This window comes from Equus asinus, chromosome 9, assembly GCF_041296235.1.
Source record: "Equus asinus isolate D_3611 breed Donkey chromosome 9, EquAss-T2T_v2, whole genome shotgun sequence".
In the NCBI taxonomy this organism is placed as follows: Eukaryota; Metazoa; Chordata; class Mammalia; order Perissodactyla; family Equidae; genus Equus; species Equus asinus.
This window is the reverse complement of record NC_091798.1, coordinates 38,252,167-38,273,001: the sequence shown is the minus strand read 5'-3', so window position 1 is coordinate 38,273,001 and position 20,835 is coordinate 38,252,167. Positions and strand designations below refer to the sequence as shown.

Genomic DNA, 20,835 nt, shown 5'->3' with positions numbered 1-20,835 from the left:
ACACTCTCTGGGCCAAGCTGGTCCTCTGCCCATCTGCATCCCTGCCTCCTGACTCATTTCATTCCAACCAATAGATTCACAGCATGCAAATTTAATGAATTGGCCAAGAAATGATTGGCTCATTCTCCCCTGATGTAATAATGCCACTATTCAAGTAACTCCTATGTACCCCACCCCCAGCCCAAGACAGGGCATTTGATCATGTTTCTGGCAAGAATGCCCAACTCCTCTATTTCCCCTTTTCTTTCTGCATTCTAAGTTGGCAAATCACTTAAAAATGCCCGACTCATCTCCCAAAGGATGGGATGTGTGGAGGACCAGGAAGCCAGACCCTTAGGTCTGAACCACCACGGTCCTCCTGCTGGCTGTGAGTAGCATCAAATCCAGGATAACAGAGCCCATTTGCTAAGAGATTTCATGAGAATCCATGTCCAAAGTCTTCCTGAAACCAAACCCCAGCATATCGGCTGTTCCCTTCAGCCCCTAATTTAGTAATTCTATTGAGAAAAAGAGATTGTGGGTTTTTTTATTTGGTGTGATTTATTCTTTATCATATAAATAATAATAATTTACACAAAGCTCTTCCCCAAACAGAAGAGAATCTGTACATAAAAATAAACAAAAATTAAACTGAGCTGGGCCTGGTGCCCAGAAAACCAGCCAATTCCAAGCATAACCGGGGGAAAAACTCCTCTAGGTCCTGGGAGCTCTGGGCTTTGGCTGGAATTCTGGATGGAGGCTCTGCTCTGGGCAGCCATTGCCCTCTTTCCCCTCGTTCCCCTGCAGGATGATGGCACCCTTGGCAGCCGACATTCATGGAGCGCCAACCAGCAGGCTCTCTGGGCTGGCAGCTGGGTGGAATTTGGACCCAAAGGAATAATCAATTTTTAAAACTCCTGGGCAGTGTTGCTCGCTGCTGGCTTCCAGGGGCTGCAAGAGCTACTGCGGCTGGGAAGAGGGGGTATTGGCCACCACCCAAAGTGGGCGGAAGCTGCCTGTGCCTCCATCTTTCCCCGGTAGCTCATTAGAGGCACGGGTTGGGCAGAATATCCTCTGATCTTCTGTTCCCTTGGAGCGCCAACCCCCTCCCTGGAGGCTTATTATTTCTATAGATATTGAAAGATGACAAGCAATCTCTTTGGCCATTGATTAATTTCCCTCAACAGACACTCTGGCTATTTGCAACTTCTCTCTCCCACCTCTTATTTGCAGAAAAGTCTCTTCAGTGGGAGACTGCCTTTCCACATTCCGGCTTTGTACCTTTATTTGAGGGAGGATATACCGCTGGAGCAGACTGTAAGCCCTCTCCTCCTGTCCCAAGGCAGGAGTTAGATCTGCATTGGTCTATAAGTCCACAGTCACTTGCAATTAGGGATTTATGGATGGTGAAGGTGATGCTGATAGTGAGCGTGATAAGGTTGAAGATGGTGATGGCAAAGATGATGGGGAATATCAAGAGAAGGGGGAGTGAAATGGCGATGCAGAGCCTGCCCCGTGTCTGGGGTGATTATCTGGCTTAGATTGAAATGGGAAATGAGAAAATGATGGATTGTGAAGGTGGTGGTGATGGCAACAATGACGGTGAGAGTAAGAAACAGGAGAAGGGGAAAGCGAAGGTGTGTGCAGGTGACGCTCCAGGTGAAGAGTGATAGCCCAGAAGGGTTAAGAGCCCAGATTCTGAGGCCAGACAGTCTGCTTTCAAATTCCAGCTCTCCCGATTGCTTATAGCTTAGGTTACTTATTTAACCTCTCTGAATCTCAGCTTCCCCATCTGTAAAATGGGGATCGTAATAGTACCTGCCTCGGAAGGTTGCTGGGAATACACATAAAGTGCCAGTCACGGTAAACTCTGTATAAAGGTGTGTGATGTGAGGTGTAGATGGGGGTTACAGCTACATCCATAGTAAGGGCCACAAAGTACAGCAGGCAGCCTCGGAAGGTCCTGCAGTCCTTGGCTGGGCTCTGTCACTTACTCTATGTGACTCCCCCTGTCCAGGGCCTCAGTTGCCTGGTGAGCTAAACAAGAATTGGAATGAATAATATTCAGACTTCAGAAGTGCCCTTGAGCAGTGAAACTCTCCATGTGTGACCCATACATGGCCCCGTGGGGACATCCAGACCCAGACAAGACCCTGCAGGTCTGTAGGTCCAGGTGTAGATTCAGCAGGTATACCTGTACCTGGGGTCAAACAGAGGGAGACGTGAGCAGGCTGGACGAGCCTCCTTTCGGGACTAATGGAAAGGTGAGAAGTAAGTTCCTGTCTAGGGGAGGGGGCTCCAGCTGCCCCTTATTCCAAGACAGCCACCAGGCCCCAGAGTGCAGCCCTGCGGGGGCCGTGCTGCAGGTCTCAGTTATACTGTGACCGTGGCCACGTTGGCACCCGCTCCCAAGCTGGGCGCACGTGGAGTTTCACAAACAGAACTAGCCTTTCCCAGCTCTGCCCCTTGTTCGCATTCTCCACCAGTCTCTTCCTTTCCCCCAGGGCTGGAGGACAGATGGGAAGCAAAGGTCACTCGTGCACAGTGCCTAATTAAATCTTTACACGCCCCTCGTGTTTGGGCCTTGCCCAAGAAGGTCACAGCCATCCAATGTCTCCAGAACCAACAGGTGGCTCTCAGAGGCTGTAGGGGGGGAATCGACCGCAGGAAGTTCTCTCTCCTTCTGCCCTAGAGGGAGCCCCCACTTCAGGCTCATTGGTCCCTGAAAGTCAGGGGTAGGGGAGTGGACTTGGCCTTCAGTGTCAAGTCAAGTGTCAGGGAGGGAGCCTTCATCAGTCCCTCACCTCTCCTCCTGACGAGGTGCTGTGGGCTCCCCAGCATCAGCCACTTGCCCTCCTGGAGGAAGGAGAAGAGCCCCGCCATGTCCTCAGGTCCAGTCCCGGAACTGTTACCGACATCTGGTCTATGGTCCTGGCATGATCTTCATCCAGGAGCTGAGGCCTGCCTGGTGTGTCTGCCCTCCAGCCACCACTTGTTCTGGTCACAGTCCGCCTGGGCTCCGTGGACTGTGGGCTGTGCGTCTGTACGTATGCATTTGGTTGATGCTTCGAAGACTTAATGCAGATATTCACAATCCACTTACTGAGCTCTTACTACGTGCCAGGCTTCATGCTAGATGTTCCACATGCATCCTTTCTCTCTGAATCCTCATTGTCAGATGAGGAAACAGACTCAAAGAGAGGTTAGGTCACTTGTTCAAGGTCACACAGTTAGAAAGCATCAGAGTCTAGATTCACAGACTTCCCTGATGCCAAAGGCTGTGCTCTTACCCACTAAGCTATGCGTCACCTGGATGGACGTGAGGTCCCCCTCCTGACACTCAGTAAACAAGGTGTGCTGAGAACATGTGGAGAGCCAAGAGGTGGCCACCCTCAGGCCTCAGATGTCCACCTATGATCTCCTGTCCACCTGGGACTGTCCAGGGAGCCTCTCAGGAAAGCTGGAGCAGAGCCCAGGGCTGTCCAGACAGCTCAAGGAGGCTGCCAAGTCTCTGCTGAGTCAGCAACCCCCACCTACAGGCCGCCACCACGAGCTCACTGGGAGAACTAGCCCAATATTTCTCCCCAGCCCCTGCCCCCTCCAGCAAAGTGACCCTCTCTCACCTTCAGAGTGTTCCCTGCAGTACTCCCAGGCTCCCTTCCTCCTGTGGCCCCAGACCTGTATGGTTAGACTGGTCCAGCTTGTAAATCTCCCAGTTGGGCTTCTCTTTGGGGTCACGGCTTCAGATGCATCTCTGCATCTTGCCTGTACTTTTACATATCAAATGAAGACCGGAGTCTCCTCATCGCTCTTCTGGATGTCCCCCTACCCCCCCACCCCACCCCCCGCAACTTCTCCCTGCTCACCAGCTGCACAGGGCAGTGGGGGGCAGGGGGTGGTCTGGCGGAAACCAGCTTGTTTCTGAGGCTGGAAAACAGAACTGTAGGAAATTAGCAGGCTGAGAAATGTCTGCTCGGCTCGGCGTTTGTTTTGCGTCCTCAGTCTTTCTGCAGCTCCCCCTCCTGCCCCTGCCACCTCAGTCCAGCTTCCCCACCGCCATTCAGCGTGGGCGCCTGGGGCTTGGGGTTGTGTGTCTGGGGCTTTGCAGGAAGGTGCAGCTTGGGATGTGTGTGTGTGTGTGTGTGTGTGTGTGTGTGTGTGTGTGTGTGTGTGTTTAGGGATGGCAGACCTGCCCCTCCTTCCAAGGCAGCTTAGCCAGAAATGCCAGCGGCAGAGACAATTGTGCGGGTGGGGATGCTGAGCGAGGAGCCGGCGGAGCCCGAGGGCAGGCAGAGAAGCACCACACAAGAAATTGATTCCATTAAAAAGTAATCTTAAATTTAATAAAAGTTATGATTTGATTATAGCCACAGAACCTACAGGCAACTGGGAAAGGGGGGATGGGTTCTAGTGATGGATAAACAGAAAGGAAAAAAAAAACAAGAAGGGAAGGGGAGGGGAAGAGAGATGCTTAGGTTTAGATGGATGAGAGGATGGAAAGACCTGGGGGTGGAGAACGAGACCATTTTCTCTCCCTCAGATGGGAGGAAAAAAGCCTGTGGCTGGTTTCCAAAGAGGAGGCAAAGTGAGGAGTGAGTGAGGAGATTCAAGGAGCTCTCAGGAGACAGATCTGTCAGAGGAGGCTGTGCCGTGGAGGCAAGGCCCGGGAGAGGTGGATACAAAGGAGGGATGGCCCTGAGCCCAGGTAACTAGGTGAGGAACACAGAGTACCAACTGAGCAGTCAGGCAGGCCGTCCTAGGTCTGGATTCCAGGTCAGCCTCTTCTTAGCAGCGTGATTTAACCTTTCAGACCCTCAGTTTCCTCATCTGCTGAATGGGGCTATGGCGATCGATAGCTCGCACCTCACAAGGTGGTTGTGAGGATGAATGAAACTGCAGGTGCAGTATCTGGCATCTCCTTGGTGCCCAGCAAAGGGTAGTTCCCTTCTCATCCCTCCCCTGCTGGGGGCGGTCATTGCACCCCCGCTGCCCCATCCCATTTATTTACAAGCACTGGTCAATCCTACCCCTTTCTTTTATTCTTTTTGCAGCAGTGGTGACTAAGGGGCCTTCCTCTCCCACCTGCACACAAGGAGTTGGTCCTCCTGGGCAGAGTCTCATGCTTTGGCCTTAGCCCATCTCTCTACAGCATGAACAGGGCATGCGCAAAGTAGGGCGGCCACTCACTCTAGGACCCACTTCCCTTAGGGCTAAGGGACCATCTAGGGGACACATTTCCCTGCCCAATCCCCACCCCCACCTGCCTTTTCTCTTATGCTCTCATGCTTAGGCATAGAGCTGAAACTCTCCCAACCCCTGAGAAGTGTCCTTTGGGTGAGACTGCTCAGACCTAGCCCTCAGCCACCACAATCAGCTCCTATTATGCACAGCATTTGGCTCTCAGGCAAGCCTTCTGTTGCTTCCTTCCAACAAGTCTGAGCTCTGTCTCCAGGCCGGGCGGAGGGAGCCGGGGGCCTGCAGGGTCAGCACCAGCACCAGTGAGTGGGGCCTGGGCAGGAAGCCAGGACATCACTGGGAGATGCTAAGTGAGGCCAGAGCCAGAGAGCTCAGCTACCCTGAAGTCCAGGAACTGGAAACCAGGAAATATAGTCACGGTAACAGGAGTCTCCAGGGGACACAAGAAATCATTCTGGGGATAATGTGACCAGTTCTGCTCCGTCATCTCCGCCCCTTCCAGGCCATTTTTAGCAAAGTAGCTCCACCTGAATTCATTCTTGCCCTTTGGAATATTAAAGATGCCTGCTGGTTGGAGACACTGAGGAAGCAAGGACTGGTGGTATTAGTGTCTCCATTTTACTAATGAAGAAACTGAAGCCAGAAAGGGTAAGTTATTTCCCCCAGACCACACAGCTTGTAATAGATGGATCTGGAACTGAAAACCAAATGTTCAGATTCCAATTATGGCTCATTCTTACCAGGCCCCCACAGCCTCCCTGACCAAGCATCACTCATCATGACTATGTCTACCAGAGCCCTTGTCACCACGCCTGTCACCATGCTGCTCAGCTCCACCTCTTTGCCAAAGTCACCACACTGGTCCCCACTGAAGCAGCCTCTGGGCTCATGCACTCATCCTCTTCCAGGAAGGGCAGCCCAGTCTCGGAAACTCATGTCCCTGTCATCTGTAGAAGGAAGAAAATATAGCCCTGAAGTTCAGGGGAGGGCGCCTAGAGAGAGTGGAGCACAATGATCTGTAGCTAAGGGGCGCTCAGCATTGCCAGGGGTCTGACTGGGATGATGAACACAATCTGGCCATTACCCTGAAGGATGGCCACCCCCACCAACTTTCCAGATCCTTCGCAGAACCACCCTTCCCTTGAACTGAGATGGACACACCACCTGCCGGGCCGGGGTCTCCAGCAGGGCTGCCCTGCAGTTTTCCTTGTGCGTGCTGGCTCTCTAAGACAGACGCCTCGCTCTGCTGCCCAACCTCAGTCCTGTCTGCCGTATGTTTCTTGTTCTGTTCTCCTTGCAGAGAGCAGTCCAGCCACTCCCTGTGACAAAGTCCAGCCATCCTACTCTTTTTCTTGTGGAGGATTCCCTTCCTCCTCTGCAGAGACTGAGAACATGCAGGGCAGTGGCTAGGCTAAAGGGATCATTTGTGAAAGGTCCTCCAGTGGACGACCCCAAGGCTGTGTTCCCCAAAGCAGATCCTTATGCTTTCCTTGAAACAGTCCCCAGCCCTTTACGCTTTCCTTGAAATGGTCCCTAGCTCCAAGAACTGCTTAGGTGACCTTTAGAAGGAGTCACCGTGGAGTCTTGACTTCTGCATGACATTCACTAATAAAGCACCCTCCCCAGTCTCTCCCCAGAGCTGGCCTCCCATGATGAGTGCAGAAAGGGGTCCAGGCAGGGAAAGGGCGCTAACATTGGCCAAGAGCCTACTGTGCGCCAGGCCTGTGCCAGAGGCTTGACCTACAGGGTGCCATTTGGTCCTTGCAATAGCCTTCTGAGGCAGCTCTTATGATCCCCCACTTTGCATTGAAGGAAACAGAAGCTCAGATAGGCTAAGTGACTTATTCAAGGTCACACAGAAAGAAAATGACAGAGCCAGGATATGAACCTGAACATGCCTGACTTGAAAGCCCATGCTCTTTCCACCCCACTGTCTTTCATCTCTGGTTCAGTCCCAGGGAGGGCTCCTTCACAGGAAAAAGGTCTCCACTCCAACTTGGCAGTATCTTTCAAAATGAAAAATTCATACACACTTTGAGCCAGCAATGTCTCTTCTAGGAATGGATCCTCAAGAAACACTCACACATGTGCACAAACTGTTTTAGGTGTTGGCTACACAAAATGTATTAGATGTCCTTGTTTGCAACAGTAAAAAAACCCAGAAACAACCTAAATGTCCATCAATAAGGGAGTAGGTAAATAAACGGAATTACCATGTAGCTGTAAGAGAGGAAGGGGCAGACCTAAACTGGACCAGCATGGAAAGCTCTCTCAGACATAAAGTTAAGGGGGGAAATAACACCTTGAATATTGTATCTGTTTATACATATTAGATTTTATATATACATATATATTACATATAGGGTTTTTTTTAAGGCATTGATTGTTTCCTAGTGAGCGGATGTGGGAAAAGGTGAGGAAGGATCAAGAGGGACAGAACAGCTCTCGGATCAGGAACCAGACCCTACACCCTCTCTGTCTGTCTTTAGGGCCGTGTCTTCCCTCTCACTCCCGACATCAGCACTCCTGGGGCAAGGGAAGGGAATTTCTTATCAGCTCTGGGCATGACTTCCTGGAACCAACCCCATCCCCACCTGGCACCTCCCACAAGCAGGAGACTAGACCCAGCGTTGGTGGCCCCCAGGAGGTCATCTCGCCGCTAGGTTATAATCAATGGGGTTTCAATGCATCCAGTCCCTACAGGTGGGAGGGAAACTTGGGATCACCCTTTCCGTGTTGGAGTTTGTGCAACCTGGACTGTGTACGAGTCAAGTTTGTGACTTAGTTCCTCCTTCTGTCTCTCTTGTTTATCACTAAGTTTTGTATTCTGTGAGTCAGACGAAGGCTGAGGCCATCTGATAAGGAAGGGCAGGGGCAATGCTGAGTGCGTGTGACAAGCAGGGATTGGTTGAATGTTTTGTCTGTAAATATTCGTTTTGTTTATGTCATAAGAGCTGTTCATAGGGACGTCCGTTGTAACTGGGTGCTGACTGTCTGGATAGACTCCATCTGACTGTGCCTTCCTCCCCACCCCAAGGAGACCCACAGTGCAGACTCGGGGTTCAGATGGACTCTGTCGTTATGCAGACAGACAGCCTATGTAGCAGTAAAAAAGCTTTCACCCCACATCAGATTGGCCTGGAGAATCATCTTTAGCTGTGTTTTCTTTCCAATAAATTCTGGTATTCCTGCTTCACTGTCAAATGTCAGTCCAGTGATCCTAACGGACCAGCCCTCCCACACACACACTGCTTTCCCATCAGACTTAGTCCTCATCCATGCAACTGTCACTCTCTCGCTGGGTTGTCTTTCATGTCTCTTCATGTTCTCTAAGCTGACTTAGAAGCTCTTGGAAGCAAGTCCAGCTCAAACGGGCTCAAGCTTTTTTCCTCACATAAGTGAAAAATCCCAGGAATGGACTTCAGGCATAGCTGGATCTAGGTACTCAGATGATGTCATCTGGCATCTGTCTCTCTCCAACTCTTGGCTCTGCTCTCCTTTGTGTTAGCTTTACCCTCTGGTAGCCACTCCCCAAGTGGTTTAAGCAGCTCTGGGGTTAAACCTATCGATTGGCAAACCCAATGGAAAGAAAGAACTCCTTCTCCAATAGTTCAGCAAAAGGTCTAGTGCTAATCTTACTGGATCAACTTTAATTGAATCCTGTAGCCCAGGTATGGAAGGCACAGATGGGTCAGCTCTAGTCATGGGCCCAACGTGAGGTCTTGGGTAAGGTCAGGTAAAGTCAGCCCTTTCTAAACCACATGGACAGAGATAGGGAAGGGGTGGCTCCCTAGGGAAAATCTGGGAGTGCTCAGTAGCAGAAGGAAGATGGGAGAGTGGGATGGCAAATCAACATGACACTGACTTAGAAGAGATCTTCACTTCTCTAGGTCTCAGTTTTTTCTCGTGAAAAACCAGGCGTGCTGTCCAGATCTGATTCTCTGCTCTTGGACACTCAAAGCCTGGTTTGAGAGTGTCTTCTTTTCACAGCCTTGGGCAGCTGATCTAGGTTACAGCAACTCCCAGATCTTTTTATGTCACCACCATTCTCACCACCCCCTTCCCCATTTCTGCTCCCAGAGGAGTTGCCGTGGTACAGACCAGGAGGGGAGGGAGAAAAGAGAAAGGAGGAGATGGGATGGGAAAAGAAGAGAAGAGAAGGGCAACAGAGACAGAGAAAGGGAGGGAGGCAGGTGCTCATGAGCAAACTTCCAAGGCTGCGCTGGGCACCTCGGCCCCCTCCGCTCCCTGCCCACATCCCCCAGCCTGTGAGTGGTGCGTCATGGCTTAGCTATGCCAGCACCCTGGCCGGGCTGGGCTCCAAGCCCTGACTGCTTTGTCAGGGCATCATTATCCCTCTTCTGCAGCACTTGTCACCTGGAGGTTCTTTCTTCTCCTCTGGCACACACCAAACCTGCACACAGGTGCCTCTGTGTTCACCTCCTGCTGGGCCCTCGGCTCCTCCTAACTGCCACCTTCTCCAGGGTCCGCTCCACTGCTGCATGCTCAGTGCCTTTGCCCCTGTGGGTGCCGGCCCTGCCCCAGGCCCATTCCCCCCTCCTCTTGTCTCCCTCTGACTGGGTTCTCCACTCTGTCTAGAGAGGGCCAAGGCCTCTGCTCCAGGGAGCCTCCTTGTTCTCCCTGGGAGGACAAAGGTGGAAGAGGTTGGAGGACACGCAACCAGAGTTATGGGCAGATTCAGTCAACTGCTGACTCAGAAGGGAGCCCTCACCCAGTGTCCCGTCTGTGGTGCATCCACAGTCTTCTCCAGAGCTTCAGGTGCTGCTCCTTTACTGCTTGTCCCACACTTGACCAGTTATCCCATACTGAGACCCATTTTCCCGGGGGTCCCTTGTCTTTGTCTAGTTTTACAACTTTTACCTGGGTTTTAGGAGACAGAAAAGAACCTGAGATCTGCCTCCACTCACTGTGTAAAGTCTCTTCCCCTCTGGCCTCCTCAGCTGCTCCACAATGAAGAGGTTGAAACTAGATCAGGGATGTAAATGATGCCACCATTTACATGCACACCTGCCACCATTTCTAATTCAGCGCCCGTGGCAGACATTACTAATCAATAATGGCACTCTCTTCTCAGGACACACTCCAGGCAGTTGCTACTCATCATTCAGCATTAGCTCGTGACTTGAAACTTCTTTGTCACTCCTGGACTGGTTGATCTCTAAGGGCCCTTCCAACACTGACAGTCAAGGATTCTTTCAGCCTAGTTGAGTCAATATCACTTCACCCGTTTCCCATTTCTCCCTCCAGCTCGTCTTTAGGTCATCCCCATCCCTCCCTCTCTCCCATCTTGCTTTGTTTCTCAGTTCCTGCTGCTGAGTCCGTGTAAACCCTAGATGATGTCTGGGTCTCCAAGGTTCTGTTTACTGTCACTCAACTTCAGGCTCCTCGAAAGTTACATTTTCCAGGCAGTCACACTTACATATGTTGGGCGGTTCCGTGGCACTGGCTTGGGGGAGGGAGGCTGTGATAGAGGCACCAGAGACAGTCAGAGGAGGAGCAGGAGTGACGTGACCAGAGAAATATTAAGAAAGAGATAACGGAGCGGGCAGAGAGAGGGGCCAGAGTTAAATTTATGTATCAAGGCCATACTGATAGGAATGGGGAGGGGTAGTGTGAACAGAGTCTATCCTGGACCCCCAAGGTCACAGAGGCAGGGAGGATCAGGTAGGACCTAACAGCAAAGGACAAAGGGAACATATAAATTAGTAGCTCAGCTGACAAACATGAAAGGGGCCAAGGGATTCTTTGATGGGGAGGAGCGATCAAGAATTGCAATTATGAGGGGCCAGCTGGGTAGTACAGCGGTTAAGTTCATGCGCTCTGCTTCAGCTGCCCACAGTTCCCCGGTTCAGATCCTGGGTGTGGACCTATGCACCGTTTATCAAGCCACGCTTGGCAGGCATACCCATATAAAATAGAGGAACATTGGCCCTGAGATGTTAGCTCAGGGCCAATCTTCCTCAAAAAGAAAAAAAAAGAATTGCAATAATGAGATGGACTTGGGTTGGGTGGTTCATGTGCGCGAAAGCATCTACTAGTTATTGATCAGAAGAGTTTGGATCAGGAAGGTGAGTGCTGGCCAGCAGCCAATTAGAGGCTTAACGCCAAGCCTGGCCCGGGTTGCAGGATGTGTCTATCCCATCAGAGCTGCCTGGAGCAGTTTTAGAATTTCAGGAAATGCTGCCAACTTTGTCTGAAGGGCACGTGCACTTGAAAGACATGCACAAGGGCCAATCAGCAGGAGCAGAGTGACCACAAGAAAGCCACTTACCTACAGGCCTGGGTTCAAATCCCAGCTCAACTACACTACCCGTGAGACTTCGGCCTCAGTTTTCTCATCTGTAAAATGAGGATGAGTAGCATCTAATCTTAGGGTCGTTGCGAGTATTGAATAAAAACGTGTGTAAAGTGCTCAGGACGGTGTCAGGCTTGTGATTGATAATAAGCGGTAGCCAGTAAGCTTGTAATGCTAGCAGTATCATTTTCGTGGGTGACCCCTTTAATTCACACTGGATATATGCCAGGTGCTGGCCTGAGTGTCCCTTGTGTGACCAACTTTACTGGTGGGATTCTCCTAGGCACACCATCCAATTCCCATGGGATGGAAAAGTCCTGTCTAAACCGAAAAGGCTGTGATTCAAAACGCCTGCTCTTGGGTAGAGACTGTTTATCGTTCAGGAAAAGCTGGACAGCTCCCCTCGGGCCTGAGAGGAAGGGCTAATCCCTCCCTGGGATGCGAAAGCCAGGTGTGGGGAAGCGCACTAGGGCCCAGCGACAGGTTGGGAAGGGGCCTCAAGATGCCGACCAGAGGGCAGCTTCTCAAGTCGGTCTTTGTCTCCTTCACAGTCGTGCTACAGGGCGGGGCGGGCCCTGTCCAGGCTGCCAGCCCCACCTTCCCTGCCCTCCGAAGGAAATGGGAAGGCCAGCAGGGCTCTGCTGCTGCCTGTGAGGCTGCCTGGCTGGGGTTAGCAAGGGTCAGCCAGGCCTGTGGGCCGCAGCCTGGATGCCCATCAGCTGGGGACAAGGATCCAGGGATGAGGCTGATGGGGTAACTTCCCAGATCCTTGAAACGGCTCTCTATGCTGCTTTCTGAGGCTAGAACTTAGGGTGGTGGGAGTGGAAGGAGCCAGGGATCATCTGACCCCATGGGTGGTGCCCGTGTGTCTGCTGCGCTGTGCAGAGAGGAAGCCTAGGCCAGCAGGGGAAGAAACCCCAGCCTCCCACCACACTTCTGCTTCCAGGATGTGAGGGTGCCCACCTGAGCCTTGAGGCCACAGTCACTTTCAAGATGCGCCTTCAGCAGGGTGCCACACCCTTGGGCCACAGCACAGAGGCCAAGAGGAAAAGGCTTTGGAGTCACATAGACCTGAGTTCAAGTCCCAGCTTTGCCATTTACTAGTGTGACCTAGGGCCAGGGCCAGCTCTGTGAGCAACCTGCGCCTCAGCTTCCTCACCAATGAGTTAGGGATGATAAAAACGGGCTCTGACAGGATGAAGTGAGACATTTGATGCATGTGTGGTATTTAGCCCAGATCTGGCTCATAGTAAGTGCTTGAAAAATGTTAGCTATTATTCTTCTAATTAATTATTTCTATTGTCCGTGAGGTCCCAAATGTAGCGTGATTGAGCAGTTACACAAATTCCAGCCAGGAAGTCTGTAAGGCCAAGGTGGGAGTGAATCTTACCAAAGTGTGATTTGGTCCCAGTCCTTCTGCCACCCTGAGGAAGCAGCCCAGGCCAGTCACAGAGGCCACTGCAGAGCCCCCCTTTCCCATGGCCATCTGATCGCACTGCTGGGAAAGACAAGGGGATCTCAGATGATGCCGCTCCGGCACCCATTTGGCATAGTCCTGGCCAGGGTCCAGGAGGAGGCAGAGATGGGGAATCGATGTCTCTGAACAGCATTGCCCAAAGTGGCCGTCCGCCTACTCCTGGGAAACAGAGCAGAGGAAAGAGCCCAAACCTGCTGGAATTTCCCTGAATTCAGGGCTGGCCATGGGGAGAGGCAGCCCACCACTTCTCCAAGCAATTGCCAAGGAAGTAGGAGAGGAGGAGAGGAGGAATCGCTTACGACAACAGGCAGGGGAGGCTATGAGGAGACCCCAGACCCTCTTTGTCAGGGCTCACCCAGCAGAGTGCTCTCTCCTCCTGTGTGCATCATCCCGCTTCCAGGCCCCCCCTTCTCTTCAGGAACAGACTGCCTTCCCGTGTTTACCTGGGGGCGGGGGCTGCTGTGTCTGGATATTTCTCTGTACACAGGTCCTTCCTTGCCCCCCACCCGGCGGATGCCTGGGCTGGATTGTATATTTCCGGAGTTGCCTTCTTGAATCACAGGCTTTTATTTTTAGAAGATTACAAACGCCGGGGCTGGGAGGGGAGGCCTCGGGCCCAGAGCTGGGAAGGAGAAGCTCAGGGGTCTGAATATGGCGACTACGGGATGGAGCGGGGTTAGACACGAAGGGGAATAAGTGAGATGGTAGGAAAAGTGAGGTGAAGAGAAGAAGGGGGATCCCACTCTCCCAGCGCCCTGAGCAGGGATCAGTCTTTACCCCGCTGGGCTGGGGAGGGCGGGTGTGTGAAGGGGGACGGGTCAAGGGTCGCCTCTCCGGCATGTAGCAGCATCCCCAGGGAGGCTGAGGAGCCTGGGAAAGAGACTGAGAAAGTCACCCCTCCCCCTCCCCAGAGGCCTTTGGGACTGGGAGAGCAGCTTCCTGCACAGACAACTCCTCGGTCCCCCTCGGGCTGGCGACGTCTTAACCCTTCCGGTGCTGGTCTCAGGGAGAGCGGGGAGCAACACAGATGTACACACACGTTCTCGCGGGCGTGGCCCAAATGCTGTGTCCCACACAGGTGCGGGCCTTCCCCTTGCTGTCCTGCTCCGGTACCCTCATCCTCTAGTCCTGACCCAGAGCCCCAGATTGCCTGAAGCGGCAAGAATTCAGCTGCTTCTCTTCTCCCAGAGCACAGAGCCAGGGAAATGGGGCGCTTCCCCCAGGCGGGTAGACATAGCATTGTTCCTTCACGGGTGGTTGGTGAGAGGACATCAGACGCAACTTAGAGCTTGTCATAAGGGTTGGGAAGGACCCATCCCACGAGGAATGGGAGCCCCCTCCCCGCCCCGGGATGAGGGAGAAACTTGCCTTAAAGTCGGGAGACCTGGTTTGCCCCCTGTCTCTGTGTGACCTTGGCGAATTACTTAACTCTCTGGGCTTTAGACGCAGCCCTTGAAAAACACGAGGAAATCAGACCAGGGATGGTCTGGTGCCCTGAGGGACAGAACCTTTTCTTGGCCCTTCACTCCCTGGAGCCCCCTGACCAAGGCAGCCCCAAGTCCCCAGACACTGAACTTCAGGGCTTTCTTCTCCACCTGCTCCATGGAGGCAGGAAGCCCTTTGTTTTCCCCACCCCTGAACAATCGTGCCCAACAGAGCCGGCACCTCACACACCCGCTTCCGACAAGCTAGTAATAAACAAGTCAATAGATGAACCACCCACCATTGACTAAGGGATGGGATGCCTTTTTCCCTTTCATTTGTCTCCTCAAGAGCATTAGACTAGGAGTCAGGAAGACCTGGCCTGGCTTCAAGTTTGGACTGTTGTTACTCGCCAGCTGTGAGGCAGGCCACACTCCCCTCCAGGCCTTGACGTCTTTTATGTGTAAAGTAGGGGTTAGAAATAAAACATCTACCTTATGGACTCGTTGGCATAAATCCAAAGAGCCTTCGTAAACTCTAAAGCAAAAGTATTATATACAAAAGCAAGAAGTATTGCCATCAGTAATATTATTGTTAATCCCAGACTTAGTCCAGGGGTGGTGCCAAGTGTGGTGGTTTTGAGCCCGAGGTGTCTTGATAGCTGTGTGACCTTGGGTAGGTTTCTTAACTTCTCTAAGCCTCAGTTTTCTCATCTGCAAAATGGGGATTATAATCTCTCTGCGAATGAGAGAGCACACATAAATGGTCTGCCCGGTGCCGACCGCATGGCAAACACCATAAACGGTGGCTACTATTATTTTCATTCCCCCCATTAACTCCTCCAGCTGCTTCACCCCCACTGCCTACCTGGAGGAGGTGGTTACTTCACCCATACCTTCCTTGCCTGAGGACAGACATTCCCAGCCTCATTTGGATAAAAATGTATCTCGCAGAAGCTGCCTCCCTCACAGCCCTTACAGGAGGCAGAGCAGGAATGAGTGTTGCTGAGGGGAGGCCGGAGGATGTGGGCACTCTGAAGGACTGTGTGCCAGCTGGGGGCGAGGGATGGGGGTCAGAGGCTGTCCCAACAGCCCCCACCCGCCACCGGGGACCTCAGCCACTCCGCCTGCAGGACGGGCCTCATCGATGTTGGGAGCTGCTTATCAGGTTAGAGCCGAGCCGCTGTCTCGGGCTGTCTCTGCGCATTACCCGGCCCATCCGTCCCTGCTCTCCCGCGCGCCCTGCCTGCCCCCAGCTCTGCCTGCGCTAACTAGTTAATTGGATCTTGGCTAACCTGGTTATGGGCCAAGTCAGCCCAGCTCCTCTGCTTTCAGAAGCACAGTGGGGGCAGGGCAGATCGGCTGTGTATGTGTGAGTGAGCACGTGTGTCTGTGCGCAGGAGCCTGTCTTTGAGCCCTTGTTCCAATCCTTCCAGGATCCCCTGGGCCCATGGAGACCGCATCTTGGAACCGGAGGTGAGGCCAGAGCACCCTGATCCGCTGTGAGGGCACACGACCCCATTCCAAAACTCAGCTCTGCCACTAACGTAATCTCTATGACTTCGGAGTGGCTGAGCCTCAGCGTCCTCCTCTGTAAATCGTGTTATAAAATAATAAAATCTATCACCCAGGGTGGTTGTGAAGACTTAGAGAAACAGAACATCCCTTTCAGAGCCTGGCACCTAGTAGGCGCTCTGTGAATGATGACTGATCGCCATCATCATCCTCATTAGGCACCTTGGATTCCTGCCACTCCCCCCCTATCCTGGGCTGGAGGGTGGGAGAGAGCTCAGGGTGGGGGCGGGAGAGGCTTTCATTCACAGTTCCTTGCAGGTGTTTCCTGAGGCCGACTCCAATCTCCTCAATTGTTCCTTATGCAAATATTATGCTAATGATCACGTCAGCACACTCGTGTGCCTGGCTCCGGGAGGTGAAGGGTGGGCTGATTCCCCAGGTTCACTTTGGCTGGTCGGCCCCTTCTTCCCCCAAAGAGGAGCCAGTGTGGGTCCTCTGGCAACACCAGTCCTCAGGGCAGAGAGAGAGAGAGACCCCGAGGGAGAGAGAAACAAAGAAAGGCCCCCGTCTTGGTAGGAGATGGACAGCCTCATCATCGCCATAATCATCAACATCAAAAAGGCCTTTGGAAACGTCAGATTCTTCCCCGCCCTATGCTGGCTACTCTACAATTATAGAGGCTCAGCCAGGCCCTGGGGAGCTGGGGTGGGGGTGGGGGTGGGGGTGGGGGTGGGGGCGGGGATGGGGAGGAGTCAGAGGACCGGGAGAGGGAGAGTGAGGGTTTGCTAAAAGACAAGTGGCCATTCTCTGGTTCTTCTGGAGACCAGGGACCACGCTCGGACCTCTCCCAGCGCTGGCTCCCAATAAAGAGGGGAGACTGCGATTAAGAAAGTGCTGCCGAGTCGAGTCTGCCACAGGGCTGTCCTTGTCCTGCTCTGCTTTCACTTTCTGACCAGCTGTGTGACTTCACCTCTTTGTCTTGTTTCCCCAGCTATAAAATGGGCATAATAATTCCTGCAAGAATTAGATGAGATTTGCAGGCCTCAATGAAAGATGATCCTAACTGGCAAACAGAGTGACAGCGAAGGAAAAGCAAATGCCCACCTGCCCTGAGGCCCATCTGGGGGGTCAGACATAACTGGGCCCACTGCCTGGCATTGGATGTGTGATCAGTTTTCTGAACCAAGAGAAATAATAAAATCAAATGGTGTGTGCCCTCCCATACCAGGTGGGTTTGAGATTGGAGTCTCCACTGAACATTTAACCTGCCCCTTGAGTTAATGTTGGACAAGATTTACAGCTGAACCTTAGTCTTCTGGTGCTGTCCTCTGGATGGTGTAAAAGCAGAGACGGGAGGGGATGTGCAAACACAGCCCTGCAGGCACAAGGACAGCAGCAGTGAGGGGTGCTGATGAGGCCTGTGGGGAAGCAGCCTCTTCCCTTTGGGGAGCCTCCTGTGTTTTGCTGAGATGTCCAGGCCTGTAGGCAGCTCTGCCATGAGCCCTCCAGTCCCTAGAGAGGAGCTCCTGGAGCCTACCCCTCGAGAAATAGTAGGTGCTCAATAAATACAAATTGGATGGACTCGGGAAACAGCCAGAAAGACGCTGCCAAATAAATAACAAATTGTGCAAGCCGCAGGCCGCTGTAATTAGATCAAAGAGGATAGTCAGTTATAATATCAGACACGTGGCAGGGTTAACAGCAATTGAGGGTGGCTATAATGAAGAGAGAGTCACCTCCTGTGCCCTCAGGGCCTTCCCTCCTCATGATGGCCTTCTGAGGAGGGCTGAACAGCCCCAAATGCCCTCGCTGGCTCAGGATCCTCCTGCCTTTGTGGTGCCCAAGATGGTCTCTGTCTTGGTGCCCCTCAGTTAGGGCCGCTGCCTCCCTCCTACAACCCCACAGCCTTTATCTGCACTTCCATTATGATGCATATCGGTATGGAGCCCAATTAGAGTTCTTTATACTCAAGCCTTATCTCCTCTGTGGGCTTCTACACTCCCCAGGGCAGGATTTATCCTGTGCCCATTGCTGCATCCCCAGTGGTAGAAGCCAGCCCCTGTCCTGGAACGGATGCTTAATAAATGCATGTTGAAATAGAAAATTAGGGCGAAGGTGAGTTAGAGAGAAGGGAGAGAAAGACATAAGAGAGAGGGAGAACAGGCTAGCTCAAAGAAGGGAGAGACAGAGGAGAGGGGAAAAGGAGGAAGAAGAGGGAGGAAGGATGAGGGGAATAGCAAGGCGGCCAGGTCTGTTCTTTGGATCAGGGACACAAGCCTAGCCCTGCCTTTGGTGCTTATAGTCTGCTTGGACAGATGAGGTGGTCACACAAAGAGCCCTGCCCCTGTCCTTCTGCCCTGTGGCTGGCTCCTGTGTCCCCGGCCTGGACCTGCTCTCTCTGCCCTGTCAGCCCAGGCTCCCCTCATTCCCCGGCTCCCCTTGGCAACCCACCTCTGAAGAGGTGCCCCAGGGTGCCATCCAGGGGTTGGGGGCTGGGCAGGAACCACGCCAAGCCAGGGAGCACGGCCAGGAAGGAGTCAGCGAGGCAGATGCCGCCCCTCTCCTGCTGCCTTGATTAGAGAAATTGAGATGTTAATAATATTCTGAGATGCAAGGTGCTAATTAAAGTTAATTACTGTTTCCTTGTGAAGTAACCTCTCCTCATGTTTACCAGGAGCAAGGCTGCCAGCCGCTCCCCTGGCTCGTGCCAATCACAATGCCCGTGCTCAGTGTCCCCACATCCTCACAGGTGCCCTCAGCTGCCCCAGCCCAGGCAGGCACCACGATCTGAGGTTCCCAGGTCCTGCCTCTGGGTGTGGTACCAGACCAGCCCTGCTGAGGGGGCACATGGGCGGGAATGTCCTGTGGGGCTTGGGGATAGGACTAGTGGCCTCAGGGGCTGACATGCCTGTCCTCTGTCTCCTCCTCTCCTGCAGAGTCTTGCCCTGTCTCTTTCCAGTTCCCGGACCTGGAGCAAGTTACTTAACCTCTTAGAATCTCAGTTTTCTTATCTGTATATGGGGCCAATAATTCCTACCTTGTACAGTTGGTGTGAGGATCAGATGAGACACTGCCTGTAAAATGCTCAGCACAATCACGGAGCTGGAATTTAATAAGGTCTCAATTAAGGTTAACTGTGATTATTGTTGTCTTTGTTAATAATCCTCTCCCTCCCAAATCCCTCCTGTGTGGTCTGGCTGCAGGACTGGGGGTGGGTCATTTGAGCAGACACATGTCCTCTACACATACTGGAACACCACCCCAGGCACACTGCACACATAGTCCCACACCAACACACCTAGGAAGCACACACCATGCTTGTGGCGAGCCTCCTCCTCCCTGGCCCCCTGACACGTCCTCTTATGGTCCTGTCTCTGTTCTCAGCCTCACCAAGGGAAGTAGCGAGGAGAGGAAGCTGATAGAGCTCTCTCAGGAGTAGAGTTGTGCAAAGCCCAGAATATGTGTGTGTGTGTGTCTCCACTCTTGTGTTCCAGGCTTGGTAGGGCTTTAGGGGAGAGGCCACTCTCTTGGGATCCAAGTCGGGTTGCCATGACAACCACTGCAGGTGCGCACCTCCAATCTCCTCCGTTCCCCCAGCCACCCATAGCGACTCTGACCAATTCTGGGGGAGACACTATCTCTCCAATGGGAGTCTCCCCATCCCCACCCCAGGCTACCTCCCCTATCATTTTCCTGCCTTTTCAGGAAGCCCCTGGGCTGGGGAGAGGGCCAAGGGACAAGGTAGACCCCTGTGAGAGGATTCCTTCTTCAGTCTCGGCTTCCTCTGGGGGCTTAGTGCTAATGAGTTAATATTGCTGTCACCTCTGATTTGGGAGGATGGCGGCTTCCGAAGGGGCCTCCCTGGGTATAGCATGCGTAATCAAGGGTCATAACCCTCCTGCTGGTTTTGTGTACTGACCCCCACCCCCCTTCACGAGGATCCCTGGCTCTTTCTCTGAGGGCAGCACTGGCCAGCCCAGCCTGGGGCATTTCCTGTTTATGGGCTAGGAGGGCAAGGGAAGGGGAACTGAGGCTGAGCATCTGGCCCAGATTTGGGAATGAGGGTGGATCGGAGGGACATGAATGGCATCAGCAGGCCTTGGGAACCCCCATGGCTCAGCTGTTCCTGGCGGGTTTCTGCACTCCACTCACTCTGGCCCCAAACCCAAATTCTAAGCGTTAGCCTTGCTGAAGGCAGACTCTGTCCTTGGCTTGCTATTCCAAGCCCTGACCTCCTCCTGCCCAAAGCCCCTGCCTCCAGCCCCTCTGGGGGCCTGGATGCCTTCCCCCAAAGACCATGCCTCATGGATCAGTTCCATCTGCCTCCATCCCAGGCCCATCCTCACACCCACCTCTTCCCCAGTCTCCTTCTCATCTCCATTCCACCCACTCCACCCACCTTCCACACCTCCTTCCGTCTCCGCAGCCCTTCTCACCTACATCCCTACTCACCTTGGCCCGCCCTCCCTCTGCCTCCCTGTTCTTGCTCTGGCTGCAGAACCCCCAAGCAGATTTCCTCCTGTACATTCATTCATTCATTCAGCAGATATTTGGGGGGGGGCGGGGTGAGGAAGATTGGCCCTGTACCAACACCTGTTGCCAATCTTCCTCTTTTTGCTTGAGGAAGATTGTTCCTGAGCTAACATCCATGCCAATCTTCCTCTACTCGCGTGTGGGCTGCTGCCACAGCTTGGCTTGATGAGCAGTGTGTGGGTTCGCACCTGGGATCTGAACCTGTGAATCCCAGGCTGCCAAAGCAGAGCACATGGACCCAACCACCAAGCCACCAGGCAGGCCCCTCAGCAGACATTTTTGAGTGGTAGTAAATAAGTTAAACAAGATTCTTGCCCCCTGCGAGCTTTTATTCTAGTGGGAAGAGAGAAATTGAACGAGTAAACGAATAAATGAAATAATGATAGATTGGGATAAGG

General features: G+C 53.0%; 1 long non-coding RNA gene across 2 annotated transcripts; it reads left to right on the top strand.

Moving 5' to 3' along the window:
* The first annotated feature begins 5,701 nt into the window (after nt 1-5,701).
* LOC139046282 (uncharacterized) lies at nt 5,702-17,125 on the top strand. Of its 2 annotated transcripts, none has more exons than XR_011506127.1 (3): nt 5,702-5,823; nt 15,826-15,865; nt 16,896-17,125. It is a non-coding gene; the product is annotated as an uncharacterized lncRNA (long non-coding RNA). The 2 variants fall into 2 exon arrangements; XR_011506128.1 differs by lacking the exon at nt 5,702-5,823 and adding an exon at nt 15,385-15,557.
* Nucleotides 17,126-20,835: the final 3,710 nt, after the last annotated feature.